At 40.0% G+C, this 26,405-nt stretch overlaps 3 pseudogenes; 1 reads left to right on the top strand and 2 right to left on the bottom strand.

The window, feature by feature from the left end:
- The first annotated feature begins 309 nt into the window (after positions 1 to 309).
- On the top strand, positions 310 to 18,218 carry LOC114201432 (actin, cytoplasmic 2 pseudogene; annotated as a pseudogene).
- A 3,152-nt stretch (positions 18,219 to 21,370) lies between these two features.
- LOC114201429 (small nuclear ribonucleoprotein-associated protein N pseudogene) lies at positions 21,371 to 22,233 on the bottom strand (annotated as a pseudogene).
- Positions 22,234 to 22,421: 188 nt separating this feature from the next.
- Positions 22,422 to 22,684, bottom strand: LOC148162372 (SNRPN upstream reading frame protein pseudogene; annotated as a pseudogene).
- Positions 22,685 to 26,405: the final 3,721 nt, after the last annotated feature.

Below are 26,405 nucleotides of genomic sequence, written 5' to 3'. Positions count from 1 at the left end.
AGGGGAACCGTCAACAAAATGAAAAGGCAACCTACTGAATGGGAGAAAACTATTTGCAAATTTTATATCTGAGAAAGGGTTGATTTTTAAAATATATAAATAATTTCTACAACTTACAGAAAAAGAAAAAACAAAAAAAAATCAAGTTAAAAATGGATGGCTCTGAATAGACATGGCCAACAGGTTTATGAAAAGGTGCAGTGCTCAAACATCACTAATCATTAGGGAAATGCAAATCAAACCACAATGCCTGCTTCACTCCACCCTTGGGCCCACCACCTCCACAAGAAGAAACCACACTGCTTGCTCATCATGACTGGCTCTGGCATGTGCAAATCTGGCTTTGCTGGGAATGACTCCCCCACCCTCGCCCAGGGCATGTTCTTGTCCACTGTCAGGCACCCCTGACACCAAGCATCATTGTGGGCATGGGACAGAAGGACCACCTGGGTGATGAGGCCCAGAGCAAGAGTGGAATCCTAACTTTTAAGTACCCCATCAAGCATGACATCATCATCAACTGAGAAAACATAGAGAAGATCTGGCACCACAACTTCTAGAACCCTGAGGAGCACCCTGTGCTACAGACTGATGCCACCTTGAATGTCAAGGCCAACTGAGAGATGATTCAGATCACATTCCAGATCTTCCATACTTTGCTTAGGTACATAACCATCAGGCTATGTTTTTCCTATATGCCTCTGGCTGTACCAGTGGTATTGTCATGAGTTATGGGGACCAAGTCCCTCACACAGTGACCATCTATGAGGGCTACCCTCTGCCCCATACTATCCTGTGTCAGGTCCTAGCTGGCTGAGACCTGAAAGACCATCTCATGAAGATTCTCATGGATCATGACTGCAGCTTCACCACAGTGGCTGAGCAGGAAATCCTGTGTGACATCATGGAGGTCTGCTATGTCTTGGAGCAGGAGCTGGGGCCACAGCTACATCCTCCTGCTCCCAGGAGAATAGTTATGAGCTGCCCAATGGTCAGGTGATCACCACCAGCCACAAGCAGTTCTGGTGTCCAGAGGCACTCTTCCAGTCCTTTTTCCTGGGTATGGAGTCCTGTGGCACCCATGGGACCACCTTCAACTCCCTTCAACTCCCATCATGAAGTGTGATGTTGACACACTATACTTTTTTTTTTTTTTTAAGATTTTATTTATTTAAGAGAGAGAGAGCAAGAGCACACAAGCAGGGGGAACAGCAGAGAGAGGGAGAAGAGCTCCCCGCTGAGCAGGGAGCCTGATGCAGGATTCGATTCCAGGACCCTGAGATCATGACCCGAGCCGAAGGCAGATGCCCAACCAACTGAGCTACCCAGGTGCTCGACACGGTATACTCTTACATGGTGGTGTCCACTGGGACCACCATGTATCCTGGCTCACTGATGGAAACAGAAGGAGATCATGGCCCTGGCCCCCAGTACAATGAAGATTAAGAGCATCACTCCTCCTGAGTATAAGTACTCAGTGTGGATGGGGGCTCCCTCCTAGCCTCGCTGTCCACCCTCCAGCAGATGTGGATCAGTAGCAGGAATACAAGGAGGTGGGCCTCTCCATCATCCTCCACAAATGCCTCTAAATGGACTTCGAGCAGATGCATAGTATTTGCTACATGAGTTAATTCAACAGTGTAAGTATGCCCTAGCAAACCTCATGCTAGCCTCATGAAAGTGGAATAAGCCTTTGAAAAGAAATATGTCCTTGAAATGTGTATCTGATACTAGCACTGGACTGTAGAACTTGTTGCTATTTTTGACCTTGTATTAAGTTAACTGTTCTGTTTGTATGTTTAGTATGCTGTATCTATTTTTGACTTAAAACCTTAATACATGTTGCTCAGTCACATCATGACTGAGGTGAGAACATGTTTATGGACGACAAATCTATTGGCTTGATGAGAGTCTACAGGACCATGAGTTTCTTGATCTGTGCACGCTATTAATGGGTAAGAGCTGCCTATTCCAGGATTTCTCTAGTCGCTGGCAAGAGTCCTGAACCGGTTATCATTTCTGCCCTGCTGGTCTGATAGGGTTGGGAGGTCCAAGCCTTTTCTTCAGAGCACCATGGGTTATTGCTTGCCTTGAATTGGGAAACACTTTGCATTTACACATGTAAATGTATGTATTCATCCTTTTAATTTATGTAAAGTGGGTTTTTTTTGGTGCACAATTCTCAAATTTTGGTTTTCTGCTGTCATGTGAGAACATTAAGCCCCAGCACTATGTCTTATGTGAGGAAAATAAAATGCTGCAGTAAATTAAAACAAAACCAAAAAAACCCCGCAATGAGATATCAATTCACACCTGTTAGAATGGTTAGTAAGAGAAAGACAATACAAGTGTTGGTGAGGATGTGGAGAAAAGGAACCTCTTTGTGCACTGTTGGTGGGAGTATAAGTTGGCGCAGCCACTGTAGATAACTGTTGAGGTTCCTTAAAAAATTTAAAATAGCACTACCGTATGATCCAACAATTTCACTTCTGGGTGTTTATCTGAAGGAAAGTGCTATAAAACTTGCTCTTGCCCCAAATCCCTTGGAAAGAGTGTTTCGCTGCTTGTGAAGCATTGTACTCCCCCAATCTGTGGATTGTTTTCCCTTGAATGAAGGACATCAACCTTGTTATTAAATTGTATTATTCTTTGTCTTTGTCATTTGACAGTTCCTCAGGAACAGAAGCTGAAATGGACTTTGTAGGTCAGAGTGTTTATTAGGGATCCCCACCTATGAAGAGAAAGGGGCAGGAGCAGGATTTGGCAGAGGACGCTGGATTGTGAGGTGTTCAAAGTCTGGGCCAACCCCCTCCCCACCTCACTCCTATCTCCAGGCAGCTCTGGAACCTTCCTTCAATCCCCCTCAGACTTGCTTCCTTTTGGGCCAATACGGCTGGGTCCTTATACTCCTGCCTTGATTGCTCATTAGATATGAGCTGCCCCAAGACAGATGTGTCCTTGTGCAAGGTGGGTCAGTCCCTGAGCCAAGCCTTGCCATGAGGAGGGGTTGGAATGGTGCATTCCCTGCCCGCCACAAATACTACACTTGAAACTCTGTATTTTATTTTTATTTTCAAATTATTTTGATATAAAGAAAATGTAATGAAGTTTTTTCACCATAGCCATGCAGAGGCTTCCAAATCCCCTACAGTTTATCCAGTGTGCTGTTCAAACATAATCATTTTCTAGGTGTGCCAGTGATATATATATAGCACTGTGCTCTTCTGAAGTTGAAAAGAAAAGGCTTGAATCATCTTAATTTTTATCCTTTCAGTGTCTCGAAGGAGGTAGATATGGCTTGGAGTGCATACATTTGATCCCTGAGAAATATGAATATCAAAGGACCCTTGCTGTTTATTTTGGCAATGTTCTGATACTTAAAAGCCACCAGTGACACGTATATTCATGGCTTTCTCTTAATTTGGTGGTTTTTGGCAGTAGCAAAGAACATTAAAAACAGTTGAGTTTCATATGAAAGCGACAGGTTCCCAGCGTCATTCTTACTTGGCTGCACCTTTTACTGGGTTTGTGTAACTCTGACCTGCTACCATTCAAAGCATTTTTCTCGTCCATCTGTGTTTTGGAATTTGATACCTGGATATTGAAAAGTCTCAGTTGTCTCAAGATCATAAATCATTATTTCTTAAACCTGGAAAAATATCAAAATTACTTGGAGTGGAGAATACTTTTTAAAAGGGTTGGAACCTGTTTGAGAATGTCATAAGTGAAAATCACAGAGCACCTACCTTCCCCGCTGCCTCTCCTCTGCCTTCCCCTTCCTTCTCCTCCCCTCCCCTCCTAGATTTACTGAATCAAAATCTCTAGGATAAACCTGTTAGTTTACTGAATGCTCATGTTTGGAAAACACTGTGAAACAGTGTGGCATTTAAAGCCTTGTATGACTCATCCTGTATTTCTGCCCTGATTTCCCACTGTTTACCTTCATGCATTACTGTGGCTAGCAAGCCAAGCTGCTCACGGCACAGATCATGTGGGGGCTGAGCTGGGGCTTGGGCATACCTGACAGGTAGGAGGGAAGGGCTTCTCATTCTGGTCTTCCTCCCAGCCTCTCAGGCTCTGCAAAGTTCTCCACAGGGCAAGCTGATATTTCCATTTTAATAGGAGTCCCACCACTTGGGTGTTTCCAGGTGGGTGTTGCTTTAAGGGTGTTTATTTTTATTTTTAATAAAGAATTTTATAGTCCTGAATTTGAGTACCATTAACAAATTGATGCATGCCATTTTAATTGTTCTTTATCTGCTATTCTTAGCCCATTTCAGGACTTTGCTAACTTTTCAAGTTTCTTCTATGCACTATCTTTCCCTGTATTTTCTGAAAATTGTGTTTATGCTCTCTTCTTATTTTTCCCCTAGTACTTTATCCTGTTAACTTCTGTTAGGTCCTTTGTTTTTCACTTCACCAGTTTTACCTTTTATCACTTGTATTAATAGCTCATTTTGTTATTTATAATCCAAAACATCTTTTATTCCTAATTTCTAACAAATCTAGGTTTATTTTTATGAATTTATGTTGTCATTGCTTTGAATTTTATTATAGATGTTAAAACATACTTCATTTTTATTAAGGTCATTTTTTATATTCATGCTTTACATTTAAAAATATTTATTATTTCTAAAGGCTTTCTTGCTTTATATTTATTTTACATTTAAAAATATTTATTGTTTTAAAGGCATTATTATGTGTTTTTTTTTTGGTTAAGGTTGATTACTTTTATTTTTTATTTTAGTTTTTTTTAAAAGACTTTATTTATTTATTTGACAGAGAGAGACACAGCAAGAGAGGGAACACAAGCAGGGGGAGTGGGAGAGGGAGAAGCAGGCTTCCCGCGGAGCAGGGAGCCCGATATGGGGCTCGATCCCAGGACCCTGGGATCATGACCTGAGCCGAAGGCAGATGCTTAACGACTGAGCCACCCAGGCGCCCAAACTCTTCACTTTCTTTTGAGATAGTCTTGGGGTTACCTATTTGGCTGATTAAACGATGAGTCCTACCCTAGTGTAGTAGACGACGAATCCACTTGTCAGGACTGGTTTAATACGTGCTATACTCTTGACTCTGGGTGAGGGTGATTTGTCAGGTCTCAGGGAGGCATGCCAAAGAGGCATGATGCCAAACATGTCCAATGATTAAAGTTTTGTTTTAACCAATGGTTACATTGTTTTAGAGCTGACAAACATCTTGAAATGGGCCTAAGTTTCTTCTCTTGCAATGTTGTTACAAGTGTAAAATTCTGAGCTTTTCTGATGGGTTTAATATCCAGTCTCTGGCGGGGGCGGGCGGGGAATGCATTTTATTTAAGATTTGAGGTATTTTTCCTCTCCTTAATTTTAAGCAACAAACAAAGAACCTTGAGGAGGTTGCAGTGGGTTGGCTGCGCAGTTTTCTGCATCGTGTGAAGAGGACCTGTTTCTCTCAGTTCTGCTTCTATTAGCTTCAGGTTTGGTGTGATTCGCTTCAACATATTTATCTTTCTTACTGAGGCACCTGCTTTCTGCTTGGATATCAGTTTACATTTTCAAAATCTTCTTGAACTTCAGTTTACTCAAAGCAAAATTAATTATTTCTAGGGACCTATAGCCAAGATTGAAAATAAAATTGCTGGAGATCTATGTGGAGTGATTGAGAAATGTCATGATTGCTTTCTTGTAGACCGGGGTTCCACAAACTTTCTCTGTAAAGTGTCAGAGAGTAAACAGTTTAATTTTTGCCCGCTCTCAAGTCAGTTGCAACTATTTAAGTTTGCCCTTAAAGCAGAGAAGCAGCCATAGGCAGATAGTAAGTAAATGAATGGATATTTCTGTGTTCTAACATCACTTTAGTTACAAAAATAGTCAGTGGGGTGGGTAGGTCCACTGGTTGGTTCTATTTTGCTTAGGCATAGTCTGCTGACCCTTGATGTAGACCATTTCTTTAGGGAAAGATACCTCAACCTAATTTGAAGCATTTGCACAAAGCTGGAGGATTGAGGGTGGCTACACATTCTTGCTACTTCTGCCGTTGAGAAGTGGGCACTCCTTCTCTTCTACTTGAATCTAGGCTGGCCTTGACAACTTACATGTGCACCACACTGAAGTGGAAGCAAAATTTTGTCTCTTCAGAAGCTAGTTCTTAAGAAGCTTTGCAGCTTCTCCCTGGGCTTCTGGGCACAGTCTTTGAGCTCCGAGGCACCATGTAAGAGCCCAACCATGGTGACTCCATGAAATATTCAAGGTTCATTTCCTCATTTTGTTCAAGTCTCTGCTCAAAAATGGCCTCTGCAGAAAGATGTCTTTGACCAATTTATATCTAAACTAGCATGTCTTTCTTTACTCTTGTGTAGGGGAGGGGAAAAAAAAAAACTTTACCTCTGCTTCCCTCAGTTCTCCAGCTGAAGCCATGCAAATTAGACTGAGAAAAGACTGATTAATAGGCGAAAGGTGTGCAAACTCTATTTGATGTTAATTTTTTGAGAAGGGGGTCTTCCTAGAAAAGAAATGAAGACCCAAAGAAGCAGCTGGGCCTCAGAGGTTATATACCATGTCTAACAAAGAGCAGTAGATTGTGGAGATGTGAGAAGACAAAGGAACAGGATTTTAGGCTTCCAAGTGTGACAAACTATGGGAAGGTACATATATGGGGCAAATTAATAGAAGCTAGGGGCCATTTTAGTGAGGTTTGTTTGTGCAGGTCCATCTTGGTGCCAAAATTTTGTTTTCTTCTCAGCCATAAAACTTTCCCAGGAGAGGGAATTGGGGTGCCTTGGTGGCTCAGTCAGTTAAGCATCTGACTTCGGCTCAGGTCCCTGGGATCGAGCCCCGTATCAGGCTCCTCACTCAGCAGGGAGTCTGCTTGTCCCTCTGCTTCTCCCCCAGCTCTCTCTCTGTCTCTCATAAATAAATAAATAAATAAATAAATAAATAAATAAATATCTTTAAAAGAAAAAAAAAAAAAACCCAAACTTTCCCAGGAGAAGGAGTTTATGGCAGTCTTCATTTCTCAGAAATTTCTGCTTTTAGTCCTATAAGGGAAGCTCCATGAAGGCTTCTTTCTTCATTTTTTGATCCTCATTGACTTCAGCTCAAAATAATCCATATGCAAAAGTGGCATATTTTAGGGTGGCTTACTCTGAACCCCTCCATGGCTTACCCCCTTTCTCTTTTTTCCTGCTTTATATTTTTTCATAGTGTTACAGATTTGTTTATGTATTTATTTTTCTGTCTATTGTGAGTCTTCCATACTAAAATGTAAACATGAAAGCAGAGATTTTTTTTTTCCTACTAGCCTGGCTCATGTGAAGGTGTTCAATAAACTTTTTTTTTCAATGAATGAACCTTATAATTCTTGTTTTATTAATTTCATATGTATTTATTCAAATTGCCTCTAGTATTTTAGAGAATGAGTTGACATATAAATAAATAAATAAAGTGACAGCTTTCATCTATTAAATATCTCTTCTCGATTGCTGACACTTCCAGAAGCTGGGAGTATTTTCCCTTGTCTTCCCATCACCTCTGTTTCTGGACATCTAAATGCTTATCTCTAGAATAAATGCCACCTCTTCCTTGAAGTCTACCCTGATTCTTCATTCCAATTCCTTTCTTCTTTCCCCTATGTCCCTAATAAATATTTTTCTTCTTTGAAGCCATGAAAAAATCTCACTTATATCCTGTCTTTTAAAAAGTCTTTATTAAAATTATTTATCAACAACTCTTATTTCCCTTACTATAATAATAATATGACATGAAGGTTAAAGACTTTATATGAGTATCTTTGATTTTTACAAAACCAACATACCACCTAATATATAATGGTTTTTCTCTGTGTGTGTGTGCATGTGTGTGTGAAAACTGGAATGAATGAAGGCATGTATTACTAAATGAAAAACAGAATCTTGAAAATTGGCCAAAAATGTGTAGGCCTTTTAGTTAATACTTTACTTCCGGTTGACTTTAAAGTTCTCCCTTCCCAGTCCTATAACTCCAAATAAGGTCTGAAAATCACCGTGCAAGGAATAGAGTAAAAAACAGTTCAAATATTTTAATGAAAATTAGGCCAAAGAATAAAAGGTAAAAAAAAGGAAAAGAAAAAAAGAAATCCTAGCATCTTCATTTACTTACTGTCTTTTCCACTCTGATTCTTTGTGGATCTGTAGGATGATTTATAATAGATTCATCTTTTTTTTTTCAAACTCAAATATTTTTTATTTTATGAGCATTTGGAATGGCTTTCTTACACTGTAGATATTCATCCCACATGCCAACCATGGCACAGATACTTTCTGCTATAAGATTGTTCAGTGGACAACCTGGTTATTAAAAATTATTTGTAGATCTGTGCTAAACCTGGGAGGAGTGTAAATCATTATCAAAAATTAATTTTCTCCTTTGTATGAGAAAAAATATGAAATCATTATAATTCCAACGGTGTTATCAGTTTCAGTAGAAAAATCATTATTGAGATTATTTTAAATTCATTAACAAAAGGAATTTTATTATGAAGATAGTCTGGTCTTAGTCATATTAAAAATAATTTACCCATGCTTTTATTCTCTAATTAGAGTTTTAACCAGCACAGGCTGGTTACAGAAAGCAATATCAAGAAGCGAAAGGGGGGATAAAAACATATTAATCCCTGAGTTAAAATATTAATAATAATCAGAAATAAATGAGGTTCTGGACCTTCTGAAATTAAACTAAAATGGAATATTAAAAATCACTTCTATTGTGTAACTTTTGAGCCTGACTTCCATTTGTACAACCCTGACAGCAGGCAGTGCATGGGTAGGAGTGAGAAGACTCAGGCGTCACCCCCAGGAGAATTCTTGGGCCATGGATAGTGGGGGCATGTGATCTTTTACTAATTATGTTTTCAGCTGAATTTAGAGTTTACCAGGGTTGTTAAAAGATAGATGATGCTCATGGACTTCCTTACTGGGAATCGTCTAGCAATGGCCATTCATCATCAGTCAGTCCACAAATATTATTCAGCCTCCATCTGCCTGAAGAATCTGGTGCTTGATGGGATACTTCAGGCTGTTTGAATCCAGAAAGGATTGAAGTAGCTACTTCCTGAGTTTACAATCTCCCTGAGGGCTTAGAAACAAATGAAATCTGGGGAAGGTGGTAAGATAAGGAAAAGCCAAGAACCCTAAATATGAGTTGGCAGTTAAGCTGACTGGAGGAAGTCGTTTGCTGGGGAAGGGGAGGGAAAATATTTTAGGTTAAAGGAATAATATTAACAAAGTACAGGAAGTAACTGTACATTACTTATATCCCATTTCACTTCACAGAATGTTGAACAAAGCTCATAGAATAAACCATAATATGGTAATTGTTTTTTGGAAAAACTAAAATTAGTGAAAATTAAAATGTGGATAAAATAATAGATAAATGCAAGTCTGAGGTCAGAACACAGAATGCTGCCAAGTGCAAGCCATCCTCCATTTATAGGAAAATCAGCCAACTGTCCAGAAATGAAGGAAGGAAGGAAGGAAGGAAGAAAGGAAGGAAGGAAGAAAGAAAGGAAAGAAGGAAGGAAGGAAGGAAGGAGCTTTGAGTGGTTCTAGTGGTTGTCAGTAAAGCTCTGCACAGAAGTCTCTCCATTTCATTTCTTATGAAAGCCTCCAGTCATATGCTGTACAATATGATATAGCAACTTGCCACATGTAGCTATTTTGAATACTTGAAATGTGACTACTCTGAATGTTCAGGAGAGTAATATATATATTCTGAAGACTGAGTATGGAAAGATGAATATAAAATGTCTCATTAGAAACTTTATTGCATGTTGAAATGAAAGCATCTTGGATATATTGGGTTAAATAAAATGCATTATTAGAATGAGTTTTAGCTGTTTCCTTTTACTTTTTAAAGTAGCTAAGAGAAAATTTAAAATTCTGTATTTGGCTCACATCATATTGCTCCTGGACAGTGCTACTTCAGGCTCTCTCTTATGACCCGTTTAATCCTAATTACACAATTCTAACATGATTGTATGTATTTAAAAATCTCCCCGCAATTAGAATCATCATAAAAGAAGGTAGCATCAGGACAAGTATGGTGTGGGGAGTGTGGTAGAGGTTACCATGTTAATAATGATAAAAATGTATTGTTCTTGGGAAGTGTGTAATCATCCAATGAGATAAAACCTAAAGATTGAGGGCACCATGTAGTTAGCTACTGCCACAACAAAGATGCCTAATGACTCCAATTCAGTGGCTTCTATAAAATCATTTATTTGTTACTCATGTAACTGTATGTTCATTTGGGTTCAGCTGACCTATGGTGGGTTTGGATTCCAGATACAGGTTGAGTAAAGTTTGCTCCTGTTTCTCTTATCTCATTGCACTAATGGCTACCTGAGTCTTTCTTTTGATGATAAAGGCTGGACTGCAAGTGAGCAGGTCAAACTGCACAAGTTTGCAAAACATCTGCTAATATCCCATTGGCTAATGTAAAGCATGTGGTCATACTAAAAGTCGAGGTATGGGGAAGTACTTTCTCCACCACAAGGCCATGGCAAGGACATGTATTCATATGCTGTAGTGAAAACCTGAGACAAATAATATAATCTGCCACAAGTGCCTTCAAAACCACACACAAACAAGCTGCTGATACATGGACAGTGAAAGAGGAAATACAAAATCATTAGAAACCAGGTGCCAAAGCAAACTGAGAAGAAAATTCTAGGGCCATTTGCTATAAACATAAACAGGTCTAACACCTCAGAGGTATCTGAAACCTTAATGATAATACTTTCTGTTCTTACTGATAGCTAGCCTATTAAATGTTTCTAATAGGGTCAGTACAGGAGTGGATCATGTGATTAAGACTAATCAATCAATATCTCATATTCTCAAGTTAATAGCTTTTTATGATACAAGCATCATCTTTATAGTCTTAATTAGCATTTCTGGGAGAAAAACATATTGCTGTCCTTTTCAGATTAAAACACTAACCTCAGTGGAGATAAGAGATGTGGTTAGGGTCACACACACAGCTACGTGAAGTTCCAGAACGCCACTTATGTGTGTAAGACTCTGAATCCTATATTCTGTTTTCTAATATGGTTTCTATGGAAAGGAAGAAGGAAGTAATCAGAACTAATCTATATTATCATACAGTCCATTAATTGGGGTTCCTATTGATGACCCTATTTTGGGGGAAAAGATTAAATTATGGTTTATATGGGTATAGTATGTTTTGGAAAGATTTTTGAAGGCGATCTCAATATCCTACCCCCAAGTCTGCCACTTGGGCATAAGGATTATTTTGAACTGCAGGGAATTGAGAATCCACAGATGTCAGTTCTCTACCTTCCCCTTTCCTGCCTAAAAGTAGGGCATAAATTTCCCTTTGCAAAGGTGTTCCTTCCCTGTACCAGGAAGAGGAGAGAGACTCATCACCACAGAGACAGAGAGTTACACTAAGATGAGTCTGCATAAACAACCTTACCAAAATAACCCTATCTTCCATTGGTTTCCCCCATAGTCACTTGCTTACAATTTATCATCCTTTGAAGCCCAAACTCCCTTTCCTTTGTTAGAATGGTATATATGCTCCCAAGTCTAACTACTTTGAGTCTCACTTTTCTGTGAACTCCTGTGCACCCAAGACATTAGTGAAAATCGTGTGCCTTTTCTCTTGTTAATCTGTCTTCTGCTAGCCTCATTCACAGGTCCATAGTCAGTGAACATAAGAGTAGTGCAAAAGTTTTTCCTCCTGCACATTTTCTTCTCAAAAAATTAAAATAATGCTCAAATTTATTTCTGCTTAAAAGAATAAGATTTTTTTTTTTTAAGATTTTATTTAGGGGCACCTGGGTGGCTCAGTTGGTTAAGTGACTGCCTTTGGCTCAGGTCATGATCCTGGAGTCCCGGGATCAAGTCCCACATCAGGCTCCCTGCTCAGTGGGGAGTCTGCTTCTCCCTCTGACCCTCTCCCCTGTCATGCTGTCTCACTCTCTCTCTCTCAAATAAATAAATAAAATCTTTCTCTCAAATAAATAAAATCTTAAAAAAAAAGATTTTATTTATTTATTTGACAGAGAGAGACACAGTGAGAGAGGGAACACAAGCAGGGGGAGTGGGAGAGGGAGAAGCAGGCTTCCCGCAGAGCCGGGAGCCCTATGCGGGACTCGATCCCAAGACACTGGGATCATGACCTGAGCTGAAGGCAGACGCTTAACGACTGAGCCACCCAGGTGCCCCTAAAAGAATAAGATTTGCTATAGTTTGTGCATTACTTTACATTTCTTTGTTCCCATGGTACAGCAGAGGAACTATTTTACTAATTTTTCACTGAAATAATTCAGAAATTTTAGTGACATGACCTACAGTCTCCCAGATAATCCTACAAATGAGTTGATATTGTCTGTAAAACCGTGTAGACGCTAAGGAGAGTACCTATGGTAGATAGTAACTAGCAAAGAAATCTTGGGGGATGAGTTTTTGTTTATTTGTTAGTTGGTTTTCTAGAGGGAAAGACAGAGATGGGTATCAATGGGTATTGGGTAGGGAGGAGGGAGAAGTAATATCTTGTTTACAGAATTAGTGGGAAGTGAGTTCTGTTTGGAGATTTTAAGATATTCATTCACAGCAGAGATACCTGTTTTAGATTTTTGAGCCAAGAATTAGTGAAATGGTAGAGGCATAACCATTACTGTCCTTTATCTTGAGATGGCCCAAATTTGGATCACTTGTAGAGCACCTTGAAATTCTCTAAGGATCTGTTGGACTTCAGACTCTTTATCATGTGGTATTCGGATAAAGACAGACAGTGCCTTTATGTCTTTGGCTTGTGGCATGAGTGATACGGAAACATTTCCATGCAGTAGAAACTGGGAACTCATGAAAAAACATTAGGCTGTGTGTCTGTTCCCAATAAGATGTTATAGAAATACTGAGCTCCCTTTCTGAGATCCTGGAAAAATGACCCTTTTCCCCTTGTTTTTCATTTCTTCCTCTGCTGTTGTCTAGTTGTGACCCTGCAGTATGAAGAAAATGAGGCACTGTACTGTTACAGAATACTATGAGATGAACTTGGGTCACGAAGAAGGACGACTCTGACCTCCTTTTGCCTGAGGTCACCCACTAACACTCCATGCATCTATCTACTTTTCCTGGAAATATGCCACCCTCTGTGCCCCGCCCCTCACTGTATCCATTTTTATTTGACTGCTCTTCTTTTCTATTTCTCTTTTTAAAAGATAGTGCCTGTCTCTGGTGATGCTCGTAGGGTCAAAGTTGTGAAATCTTAAAACCACAAAAGTTATTATTTTTTGGGCTTTAAACCCAGTGTAATGGTGGAACTGCTCGCCTTTTAAAAATTAATAAGGGAATAATAGGGACAAAAACCCAAGCAACATTTTGGGGTCAGAGTTTGGTTAAGCACTGCATTTTTAAAGGGCCAGAGAGCTGCTGGCTGAGCTTCTAGAGATGGTAGGTCCTTCAGGGACTTGCTTCTTGCCACTCTGGATTTTTAGTTTAGCACATTTTTTTATACCATTGTTTAGTTATTTGAGAAACGGTGGTCGAAGGTCAAGAAAGGGGGTTTGATGTGAAAGCCTGACAATGTGAGTGAGACGAACATAGGAAAACAACTCCTATAGACAGATAATTTCATGCCAGCATCTCAAACTTGTTCTCAAATAAATAGATGCTTATTTTTTTAACTTCCAACCAATTTTTTATTTGTTTGTTTGTTTGTTTATATTTATTTGCCAGAGAGAGCAAGCGCACAAGCAGGGGGAATGGCAGGCAGAGGGAGAAGCAGGCTCCCCGCCCAGCAGGGAGCCCGATGCAGGACTCGATCCCAGCACCCTGGGATCGTGACCTGAGCCAAAGGCAGACGCTTAACCAACGGAGCCACCTAGGCGTCCCCCAGTTTCATTTTTAACTTATATGCAAGAAAGTTCACTTTTTTTTGAAGTATAGATCTATGAGTTTCGACATAGGCACAGAGTTGTGAAACTACCACCATGCTCTAGATACAGAAGTGTTCCTGCACCCCTAATATTCCCTTGCACTGTCCCTTGGTAATCAGCCATTTCTCCACTGCCTACCCCTGGCAGTCATTGATCTGTTCTCTGTCCCTATGGTTTTGTCTTTTCCAGAATGTTGTATAAATGCAATTATAAAGAATGTAACATTTTGAATCTCTTTTCTTTCACTTGACACAATACATTTGTGGTTCACGCAATTGTCACACACATCAGTAGTTCATTCTTATTTTTTTTTTTTTTGATGAGTAGTATTCCACTGAGTTGAATGCTACCCAGTTTATTTATTCATCCATCAGTTGAAGAACATTTAGGTTGTTTTCAGTGTTTGCAATTATGACTCAATCTGCCATAAACATTTGCATATGTTTTTTTCTTTTTGTAAGAATCAGTTTTCATTTCTCTTGGGTAAAACAGCTGGAATTGGGATTGCTAGGTTATTAGATTTCTATTGCTGCTGTGATGAATTACTACAAATTTAGTCACCTAAAAAAAAATAACATAAGCTTATTCTCTTACAATTGGGGAGGTCAGAAGTCTAAACTGTGTTGGCAGGGCTCTAGGGAAGGAGGCTCTGGGGAAGAATTCACTTCTTTACTTCTTCCCGCTTCTGGAGGCTATCCATATCCTGCAGTGATCCTGTATCATTCCGACCTCTACTTCTATGGTCACATCTCCTTCTGTGACTCTGTCCTTGCCTCCCTCTGAAGGACCCTTATGATTATATTGGTATACTCGGATAATTCCGGATCTTTAACTTAACCACAGCTTTAAGTTCCCTTCAAAGCCCCTTTTGCCAGAAAAGGTAATGTATTCATAGGTTCTGGAGATTTGGACATTATTCTGCCTGCCACGATCAGAACATATGACAAATGTACGTTTAACTTTGTAAGAAACTGGCAAAATGATGCTTTCTAGAAAAGTATTATCATGCTACGAATTTTTGCTAATATTTCCCAATGTGTTAATAATATAGGGTTTATTAATCAGGGTATGTTTCTGTATCAGTTTGGAATTTTTTTGCTGTATGTCAGAGAAAACCCAACACAGATTAGTTTAAGGAAAAAAGAAAGTTATTGGCTTACTTAAATAAAAGGTCTAAGGCTGAAGCTTTGCACGTTTTGGCATTCCTGACTTCAAAGCTCAAACATTTTCATCATTTAGTTTTTCTCTTTCTGTTGGGTTTGCATGATTCACAGGCTCCACATGGTGGCAAGGTGGAGACACGGGTAGCTCCAGATCTTACATTCTGTTTGGTTCAAGTCCCTAGTAACAAATGTCGAGTTATGTGACAGTATTTTCAGCAAAGGTCTCACCGCTTCTTATTTTTGTCATTGGATCTCATGGCATTCTTGTGAACCAATCACTGTGGCGAGAGAATGTGATGTGCAGATTGGTCTTGGTCACATAGTCCACTCCTGAGCCGGGCAATGAGCTTCACCTGAGGACTGTGGATTGAAAATGAGGAAGGGATGGATCCAAAACAGAAAACGGAGGCTATTTCTAGAAAAAGATATGGCTGCTGGAGATATATTGGGCAAATATCCACTCTAATTTCTTACACTTCAAATAGAGCTTTAGAATGAGTTATCCTCTGAGGAAGTTACTCTCTCGAGCATGTTTACCCACTTTTACCAAACGAGGAAACCGAGGAAGCATGTTAAGTTCAACTAGACCACCAGGAATTGCTTACGGACTCACTGGGGAGACAGGCTACCAGTGATGTGTGATAGCCGGCTGTGCTGGCTCATGCGCAGTTGTATGGCTCTCTTTCCAACTCTACCTCTAGGAACTTGGTGTTGATGGCTTGAGATAGGCCACAGTGGAGTATTTACACCACAGAAATTGGCAAAGTTTACATATCGGGTCTTTTTACTCTAGAGAGCCCGTTACTAAACGTTTACCAGCATACCATGGCTGGCAGCCAATAAATAACTATACACAATCAATATGCTAGCACTGTGTGATAATTTTAAGAGAATTCAGATGTAATTACAACAGGAATTGAGAGAAAGGAGATATCATCACTGTGTGTGTGTGTGTGTGTGTGTCTTCCTCCCCAAAAAATTCATGAGAAGAGAAGGGCTTGAATTGGACAACACATCGGAGAGAATATGTATCATTTTGAGTCTGGCTTGTGCTTTTGTGGTTAGTACTTTTGGTGTCCTATCCAAGAAAATTTTTCATTTTTCACAAAATATTCTATGCTTTCTTCTAAAAAATCAGAGCTTCTTAAATTAACTTTTGTGTGTGGTGTGAGATAGAGGCCAAGTTTCATTTTTTTTTTCCCTAATGCTTTAGTTGAGAATATCAAAAACTCTCCTCTGAATACCATCAAGACATTATCACTGAATGCTGCCTATTCCCCATTCCTTTTTTCTCTGGTTCTCAATTCCCAGCGGTAGTTCTGTGAAATTCATGAGTCTTCAGCCAGCACAAGAACAGAGGTCTTATGTTCAAAACTACCTGTGAGTCTGGTCTGCCGGTGTGTCTTGCTCTGTCATCTGTCCTACCAGTAGCTGCTGTGATGCTAGATCATTGATCTGAGTGCCATTTCCCCCACGAGGAGCACACAGGAGCGCCTGAAATACTAGCCGAACAAGAGGCATTCATTTCAACTTCAGCACAATCTATGCAAATGTTCCATTTTTTACATACATCCCTTGTTCAGTACTCCTACTGCACCAGAACCCCACCTCAGTTCCTCAGATTGTCATCTCCCAGGTTTTATTCTGCCCCCTTTCTTCATGGGGTCAGCTGAGGATGAAAGATGATTTTCTTCCCAAGAAGAGCTTCGGTGTCTTGAGCCTCATAACTTTTTGTGTAATTTCGTGTCAGTTCTCTCTTAGGGCACCGACTCCAAGAGCTGATTGATGTGGATGAGCTTTCTGTAGCCGAGCCCTGACGATTCACTGCTCCGCTCTCCCACATTCTTTTCACTTCAGCTTTCAGGGAAAAAGATTTTTTCCTTTAGGTTATTTGCACTCTAATGATTCCTCCCTTGCAAGGCCTACTGGAAGAATAAGTTCATGGTTAGAATAAAGATGCACAGGTCCTTGTTTCCTGGTTTATGACCACACTTCTATATGCTAGAATTCTAGATAGGTCGGAGCGGGGGGCATTTGAACATAGGAGGTCTGAATTCTGGCTTTTGTGTTACTTGTGGTGTGACCTCGTGCATTTGACTTAAACTCTCAGAAAAGTCTGAGACTTTTCATTTGTTAAATGGACATACTGAAACTACCTCAAAGTTTTATTCCTATGAATGAAACAAATGGAATAAAGGTATCTGAAATTGTTAGCGTATTTCCTGGTACTCAACAAATATTGCTCATTTTCCTTCTTATTTGAGAGGGAGACAGGGCGTTTGGGAAAATTCCCAAAGGGGGCATGTTATGCCCTCATAGAATTATGTAGCACTTTTTTTTCCTTCTGGGGAAACCCACGCGACTAAGAAGTTATGATGCCTCTTCCATCCGCCCAGTCATGGACATACTAACACATGCAAGGGGGCCCAGACCATGGAAGAGTCCCACAGAGGACTAAAGTATGGTGGGCTAACCATAAAAATATTCGGTATTGAATTTTAGAAGATAAATACTATGTGAGATTCTCTGCCTCTTTGCGTCTGCAAATTTCCATGTCACTGCAATGAAGCAAATTTAAGAAAGGTCTGTTTTAGAGAAAGGTCGAAGCTCAAAACTCTGGAAGAGCTGAAAAATGAGCCCCCCATGTTTTGTGGGAATCCCATCAATAGTAGACTGAATGGCTTGCTCGAACAACTTTGGTTAGTAGACAACCCTAAAGGCATCCTATTTCATTTTTGAACAGCTGAAACTGTTAGAAATTCCTTTAGATTCAGTCAAACCAACACCTTGTGCTGCAATGTTTATCATTTCAGGACTAGTTAAAGTCAATTTCGACTGTCTCGTGTTTTTTCAGAGAAGTACCCAGTGAAAGCTTGTAGATTTGATTTTTCTAATGCTCCTTTGTGTGCACCAGAAGGACTATCTCATTACAGTGGGCTGCAGCCCTCTGCCCCAGGGTTGTACAGAGTATTTTGCAGTTCATATGGGTATGTGGATGGGGAGGGGGCTGATGAGGTCGCATCTGGAAGCTCATCTAGTACAAAGCCATCACCACTCCTGGAACAGCACCACAAAGCCCAGGCTGCCCTGTTGGTAGTTCGAACACCTAATTCTTTCAAAGCTTGTCGGTAGAGTTCAGTGATATTTTCCCAGAAGATCTCACTTGAAGCAACTTTTTTTTTCAGTTGCTAATTATCTATAGGAGAAAACAATAATTGCATTTCCAAAGGTCTCCTGTATTTTAACATTCAGATCCTTGACATTGATTGCTCTTTGAAATTTCAAATACTGATGAAGGAAATGTGCTTGAAAGCAATGCCATTTAAATCCAGGCCTGTTAAAAGCCTGGCTGTGAGAGGAGTAACTCTTCAACTGATACTGATGTGTTAATGCACTGTATCTGTTACCTGCCCCTAGTCGGAAGCCCCCAGAGAAAGCAGGGATTGGAAGGAGTTGTCAGTAGCTTACTTAAGAGAATAATAACCAAAATAATGAAAATCATCTTTCTAAGGAAGGACTTGTTGGAGATGAGTTTCAGCGAGAAGCAAGTTTGTTAAGTGTGAGGCTAGAATAGGATGCTGAATTCTGATCCTTCCTAGATGGGGAAAGGCAGCTTCCATGTTTTGTTTTGTTTTGTTTTTTTCCCCCATAAAATAATTAACTTCAAATGTAAAAGAGTTTTCTAATTGGCAGGAAACTTAAAGATAATTTTACTCAGTCTCCTGCATTTTATAGGTAAGAAAATTGAAAGAAATTCTCAGCAGATAATTGGTGCATGCCTATTGTATTCTAGGCACTGTTGTAGGATGTAGAGACATTGTGGACAGGGCAAGGTTGACTGGTTAGACCAATTAGAGAGGGATCATGGACTCGTTAGACTAGTTAGGTCTAGACTAGACCAGAGCTAGATTAGTACCCAGCCCACTGTTGCTTTGACCAGCAGTCCTGCTTCCCTCTCACCAACCCCTTTGGCACCTTGGATTGATTACCCCCCTCTCTCTTCCACCGTCTCACTTCTGGTTTTGTATTTCTGAGAAGAACCGTGGTTCTCAACATTGTTGGTTTCTCCTCTCCCTCAAATCCCTGTGGGAGTGCACACAGGTAATTTCTCATACCATCTCACAGTATGCACAATTCTCCTGAAGTCCATGGGCATCAGGACAAGAAACTCTGTACCGATGTGGTATATGTTACCACACTAGCCACGTGGAGAACACTTTATATAGGCCATCCATTCTCTATTGTGGAATTTTGTGGGGTCTGCAATATTTTTACTATTGGTGAGAATTTTATCAATCACTCACTGAATCAATCAAATCAAGAAGCAATTAACACACCATTTTCCAAGCACCATGGTAAGATACAGAAAACATAATCCCTGTTTTACCTATAAGGAAATTTACCTATAAGGAAATTACCTATAAGGAATATTACCTATAAGGATAGAGAGATGTCAAATAGCAAGTACCCTCAGCTTTTAAACAGTGAGACCAGGGTTTGAACCCAGGTCTTCTGACTCTAATTCTAGGGCTTTTCTCTCTCAGAGCGGCTACTTTGAAATGTGAGAAATGCCTACATTTACTGTGTAATTGACCATGAGTGTTTTAGGAGTCTGAAAGTGAGGGAGATCAGTAAGGGCTGGAGTGCATAGGGAAAGGGAAAACTTCTTGGATAGATAATCCATCAAAGGATGGGGTAAGATAGCGATACGTGAAGTAGGATCAAAATGGTTAATTTTAATTTCACCCAGATGTTCCTAGAAGGATGGAAATTAGTTTTAAGTGCCAAAAAGCAAATTGCTGGTATAGTAATTCCTATTGCTTCAAACTCTCTTTTAAATATAGATGTGTATACTTAGGTAATCAGTGTTTTTTTGACGTTTGTTTTTTTGGGTTTTTTTCTACTAACACCTCCTATGTTAAGATGGAGCAAAGAAGAAGGTGTCTGGGATCTGGTTATTTTAGCACACATTTATTTATTTGTTACTTAGAAGTAATAAATGATAATAAGCAACAAACAGTCTCAAGAAACTTAGGTTCTGATTGGGGAGTTATGACTTCAACCGTATCTGAAGAATCCAGAATATAAAAATATAAAATTTATTGATAATTTTGGGTCCTCTCAGTGGTTTTCTCAGGCTTCACTTAGTATGTAAAACAAAATAATTATACTAACATTTTTTACAGTGGCTCCCAAATACATTTTCACTTGAAACGTATCACTCCATAATTTTAAGAGGCTAACAACATGGTATATAACCTTTGAAGGTACTATATTTAATCTGGTTCTTACTTTATTTGAAGCAACTGCATTGGTCTATAACTTAAGCTCTCAACCTACCTTGATCCAAAGCACTGTTGTGTGAATGCCTCAGTGTATGTAAAGTAATTATAGCCTATATTTATTGAGTACCATTCTAAGTGCTTTATAAGAATTATCTTTTTTTGAAAGATTTTATTTATTTATTTGAGAGAGAAAGCACGGATTGTGGGGGGGAGGAAAGGAGGAACAGAGGGAGAAGCAGACTCCCCACTGAGCAGGGAGCTGGACTCGGGGCTCGATCCCAGGACCCTGAGATCATAACCTGAGCTGAAGTTAGATGCTTAACGACTGAGCCACCCAGTGCCCCTACAAGAATTATCTTGTTGAATCTCCATGCTACACCACTCTTGTCCCTATTCTACAGATGAGAAAGTCAGCAAAGGGGAAACTTAATAGTCAAGTTAAAAGGCAAGATGGCTTGAAGGATAGTACTCTCCAAATACTCAAGTACAAACAGTTTGGTAATAATGACAAATCATTTAATCTTATCTAATATATTGTTTAATCGAATAATCTTTCATTTGCTCATCATTAAAAGAGAGAAGAGTTGAAATTGCAGGAGTATCTTTGGATCACCCTTATGTTTGAACCTACAAACCTTAGTGCTAGGCAGGTGTTTCTCATATAGACTTACTGCTGAGTTTCTACAGTTCTAGAATGTCCATGTTTCGGAAGATTATGGATTGCCTTAGTCTCTATGATAAGAAGTTATTCCATTACATAATAATAATTCTTAAAATATATGAAAATAGATTACAATTATGTTGTATCTTAATTACCTTGCAACATTACATGCATTATGTGGAAATGCATGATATGCATTTTATGGAAAACAATGCATTACATTATGTCATCATATTTAACTAGCTAGTTGTGAACCTGTTTCCCTTGCTTGTAAGCAAGTTGGTTTCCTAGCAGCTCAGGGAGGTTAAGTTAGTTGCCTAATTCTTTTTTTTTTTTTTTCCGCAGTTTAATTGCTCTGTGCATTTATTAGCTAATATTAATGCAGCAAGGAGGAAACAATAGCTCACAAACACTCTACACAATTTCACAAGACACATTGCAGGGAAAAGAGTGACTTAGGAAGGATCAACAGTATCCTAGGGTCTTGGTGGATGCATTCCTGGGGGAGGTGGACCTCTAATTCCTGGTGGAGGGGGGTCTCATTCCTGGAGGGGGCACGCCTATTGGCGCCCCTCGAGCAGGGGGAAGCCCAGTTGGTGGGCCCATGGGTGGTCTCATACCAGGTGGAGGAGCCATAATGCTGGGAGGTGGTGTTGCTCCGCCCACAGGAGTGGGTGGGGTCCCCCGTCCTGGTGGGTACTGAGTTGGGGCTCCAGCAATGCTGGCAGTGGCAGCAACTGCAGCAGCCGCTACAGTGCCTCTTCCCTGTGGAGTCATTACCTGTTGGGATGGCCCCCCCAACCCCTCGGACAGGGCCTGCTAATCCAGCAGGAGCTTGGGGAATTGGAACACCAGCTGGCACTCCTCTGTCAGCTGCCCTGCCAACCCCAGGACCTCCTGAAGCTCCAGCAAGTGGTACCCGAGCAATGCCAGTATCTTTGGGGGGTGGTCCTTCCACAGTCATGGAAACCAAGTTCTCCCCATGTAGTAACACCAGACCCAAAACCCGCTTTCCTTCACGCTCTGGCTGCTTTGCATTCTTTGGCTTGATCTTTCTGAATTCATCACAATCACAGAGGATCAAGTTCATATGCTTGTCAAAAGCCTTAAAGGTGCCAATGAAGATTCGGCCATCTTGCAAGATACATCTCATTCTATAGTCAATGTGCTGCAGCATCTTGCTGCTGTTTCCCACAGTCATGGTTGCTGTTCCACCAAATCCAATGTCCACAGTAAGGTTTCAGGATCCTTAAGACCTAAGGGAAGGCTACAGATAAAGGTATGACGCAGGTTCTCCTACAAACAATGCAAGCTTGGGGCAGAAGCTTCAAACAGTAGATGGAGCCTGTTTTTTCACTTGGAAATCAGCTACCTGGATGTTCCAATACTGCTTTAACCACCTCTTGGTGTCTCAGCTAAGAATGCCTGTCTCAGTTCCGCCTGGAAATCCACCACAGGTATTTGCTGCTGCTGAGATCGCCTTGGGTACAGCTGACACTCTTGGTTGCTCAGTGAGGCTGTCCTTCTACGTTTGACTTGGACTTCCACCTCTGGTACGTGCTGTTCCCTAGTCCGTCTCAGGTGTAAGCGGTCCCTGGCCCGCTCCATCGCGCTGCTAGCCGCTCCTCCGTACAGACCATCAGGCATCTCCGGTGACCGCTCCACTCTGCCTAGTTGCCTAATTCTTAACAACCAGTAGGTGAAGAGCCAGAATTTAAACCCAGACCTGAATGACTCCAGAAACATGCCTTTCACCCCAATTCAAGATTTACTTTTTAACCACACTCATTTTATCCAAGTTTGATTCATAAATTTACCAAATATATTGGAGTCATTGTATATGTGAGAAGTTATGGGCCAGAATAAACTGGATGCACATGACATATCATCATTATCTAAAGAACCATCACCCCGTGCTGCGGTCATATGAAATTATTCATGGAAACTCAGCCAAACAAAACACAGGGGGAACTATCCTTTATACATGTAATAATATGTTAAGTGAGGTTTTCTGTTCTGTTTTGATTGAACACCCAAGAAAATAAATGGCTCTTATTCTCACCTTCCAAAGTGAGGTGTGAATCTACTTAGCCTGAACTACTAAAGAAGATGGTAAAAAACTGGTTGGAGTCTTTAGCTTCCTGCCAAGATGGAATAATAGGGATCAGTTTTACCTTCCTTTCTGGGAGGCTGGGCATAGTGCCTGTTCCCACCAGCCCCCGTGGAAAACCTCATGATATATAAGACTTTGTATAGAGCACTCAAAAAGGTACAGTTCAGCATTGAGGAATGATTAGCCCCAGACTGACCATTAATCTTGTTCCACCTAACAAATCTTTTTTTTTTTTTTTTAAGATTTTTATTTATTTATTTATTTGGCAGAGAGAGAGCGCACGAGCACAAGCAGGGAGAGCAGCAGGCAGAGGGAGAAGCAGGCTCCCCGCTGAGCTGGGATCCCAGTGTGGGGCTCAATCCCAGGACCCCAGGGTCATGACCTGAGCCAAAGGCAGATGCTTAACAGACTGAGCCACCCAGGCACCCCACACCTAACAAATCTTAAAAGCAAGACCTGAAAGGGTCAAACCATTTTCAAGTTCTTTAGCCACAATAAGATGCCACTATACAACTATTTGAAAGACTAGGAAAAAGAAATCTGACCATACCAAGTAGTGGTGAGGATGTGTAGGAATTAGAACTCTTATATACCACTGGTGGGAATATAAGATGTTACACTGACTTTGAAAAATAGGCAGTATGTTATAAAGTTAAATGTGCCCCAGCCATTTCACTGCTTGGTACTTGCACAGGAGAAATGAAAAATTGTCTTTACAAAGACTTATACTTGAATATTCATAGCCGCTTTATTTACAACAGCCTCAAACTGGAAACACCCAAAATGCCCATTAATAAACGAATAAAATAAACAAATCATACAATGCAATACTGTTCAGTGATAAAAAGGAGGGAACTATTAAACATTGAAATGAATGAATCTCAAAATACTCTGCTGAATGAAACAAGTCATACAAAGAAAGAGTACATACTTGTATAACAATGTGAATGTGCTTAATACCAATGAAGTATATACTCAAGAAGGGTTGACATGGTAAATTTTATGACATGTATATCTTTCAATAAAAAAACAGTAATATACTGTGTGATTCCGTGTATATACAAATCTAGAAAATCAACTAATCTATAGTGACAGAGAGCAGATCAGTGGTTTATGGAGGGACCAGGAGGGAGAAGGAAAGATTACAAAGGCAGATGAGCAAACTTTTCAGTGTGATAGACATGTTCATTATGTTGACTGTAGTGATGGTCTCATGGGTGTGTGTATATATATATGTATTTATGTCAAAACTTGAATTGTACACTTTAAGTATGTGCAATTTATTCTACATCGTTATAGTTCAGTAAAGTTACTCTTTTTTTAAAAGTAACTTCAGATGATTACCCCCTCCACTTTTAATCTAAGAGATTAAAAATGCCAAAAAGGTTTAGAGATTAAAAAGAGGACTTCTTTAGAACTTCTGAATGTGCTCAGAATCCTCTTCTCTATTGAAACAGGGTGGGGGTGTCCTTATCATCCACTCAAGAGAAGCTTCAACAAATAATTTGGAAAGCTTGATATGCAGCTCCTGGATTTTGGGGGGGGGGTGCTGTGGATTGGTTTTTGACTCACTTCTGAGACATTTTGAGAGGAGAGATTGGCTGAATGACCTGAGTTGGCAGCAGGAGGCTGAGTTTTATTAAGTAACTGCACTGGTATAGATTTGGGGTCAAAATTATGCATTTTGTCTGAGTCCATCTTATAGTATATTTACTCAAGAGATTGTCCTATAGGGTGATGGGGACCCAACACAGAGATTCAGAGGTAGACCATGGAAACCCAAGGGCTGAAGAAGAAATCTTAACTGGCCATCTGAACGACTCATCACTCCTATCTCCTACGAAGTAGGAGTCTCTAAGTAATCTTCAATGAACCTATTGAGAAAAGGGCTCTCATACCAAAACTGAATGAGAAAATCAATGCCAGCTTTAATTATTATATTAGAAGGAACATATTAGTTACTGATTCAGAGACATTTTTGAAACCTAAGTGACCTGAGTTTATATTAACTGTTTTAAAATGTATCCAGGATTTGTTTTAATCAGGTATGGTAAGGCATAGAGACATGGAAATGATTGTCATGAAGGAAACATTTTTATACTCACAGGTCCCTGGAAACAGAAGGCATGGCATGCTATACAGGGCAACAAGAAGAAGCAACAGGGTTGGTCAGAAAGTAGAGGAAATGAAGGGAAAATGTGGGCAAGAACCCCCATGGTGGTTTCCATAGGAAAGATAAGACAAGACAAAGAAAGCAGGTTTAGTATTAGCAAATTTGAATAATTTCAGAGGCCTTGGGGTGTAGTGGCTCCTACTTGTCTGGTACCTGGCACTGGGGTGATTAGGGCAAGTGGATAGTGGCTTGGCATGAAAGAGCCCTGTGAGATCCCAATAAAGGAAGTGGTTGGGGGTAGGAGCTCTGATTGATTGTTTTGCTTTTGAAGAGTATGCTGTTGGGTATGTGCTTACTATCTCTAGAAATTAGCTGACCCCAGGAGGGATAGTCCCTTCCAGTGTCAGTAAGGCCTCAAGATGTCAAAGCAAACAAAAAATAAAAAACATGATTAATTCACAACTAAGAGTGAGAAGATCAATATATTGTCAAAGAATTAGATAGGCCTATGGATAGAATGAACCATAGAGCAGGTTTAATGAGCAGTAGTGCTTTTGGAAGGATTAAAAAATATATTTTTATAAATTCGGGTGCTGAAACTTTCCTGTGCATACATATCACCAGGGATCTTCTTAAAATACAGATTCTTATTCAGTAGGCCTGGGTAGGACCTGAGAGTCTGCATTTCTCACAAGCTATAGTGCTGCTGGTGTAAGGTAAGCCATCATATAGCAAAGTTATAAATGGTTGAATGAACAGTGGTTAAGAATCTAGGTTAAAATTTTGGTTCTGCTACTTGTTAGTTGGATGATTCTGGATGAGTTATTTAACATATAGAAGCCATATATTCCTTATACATAAAATGGAAGTAATAATAATCTACCACAGAAAATGTTGTGATGGTTACATGATATATCACTTAATGGTACTTAATGAAAGGCAGTCAAAAATAAGATGTGGCAGGGGAGCAGAGCAGGTGGGATTTCTAAGGAAATTTAGGGTTTCCTAAATTGCAAAGGTGGGATAATTTAAAGACTCCATTCTTGCAAGGATCCCTTTTGCCATCTGTCTGATAAGGAGTTATTTGGCTTTTGTATTTCTAGTGATGGGAAGAATTCACAGGGAGGCCATTTTTTTCCTAGACTGC

Source organism: Eumetopias jubatus, unplaced genomic scaffold, assembly GCF_037043125.1.
Source record: "Eumetopias jubatus isolate StellerSeaLion01/CBP00866 unplaced genomic scaffold, mEumJub1_p1.0 scaffold_15, whole genome shotgun sequence".
Taxonomy (NCBI): domain Eukaryota; kingdom Metazoa; phylum Chordata; class Mammalia; order Carnivora; family Otariidae; genus Eumetopias; species Eumetopias jubatus.
The sequence above is the reverse complement of the archived record's forward strand: the minus strand, read 5'-3'. Positions and strand labels throughout refer to the sequence as shown.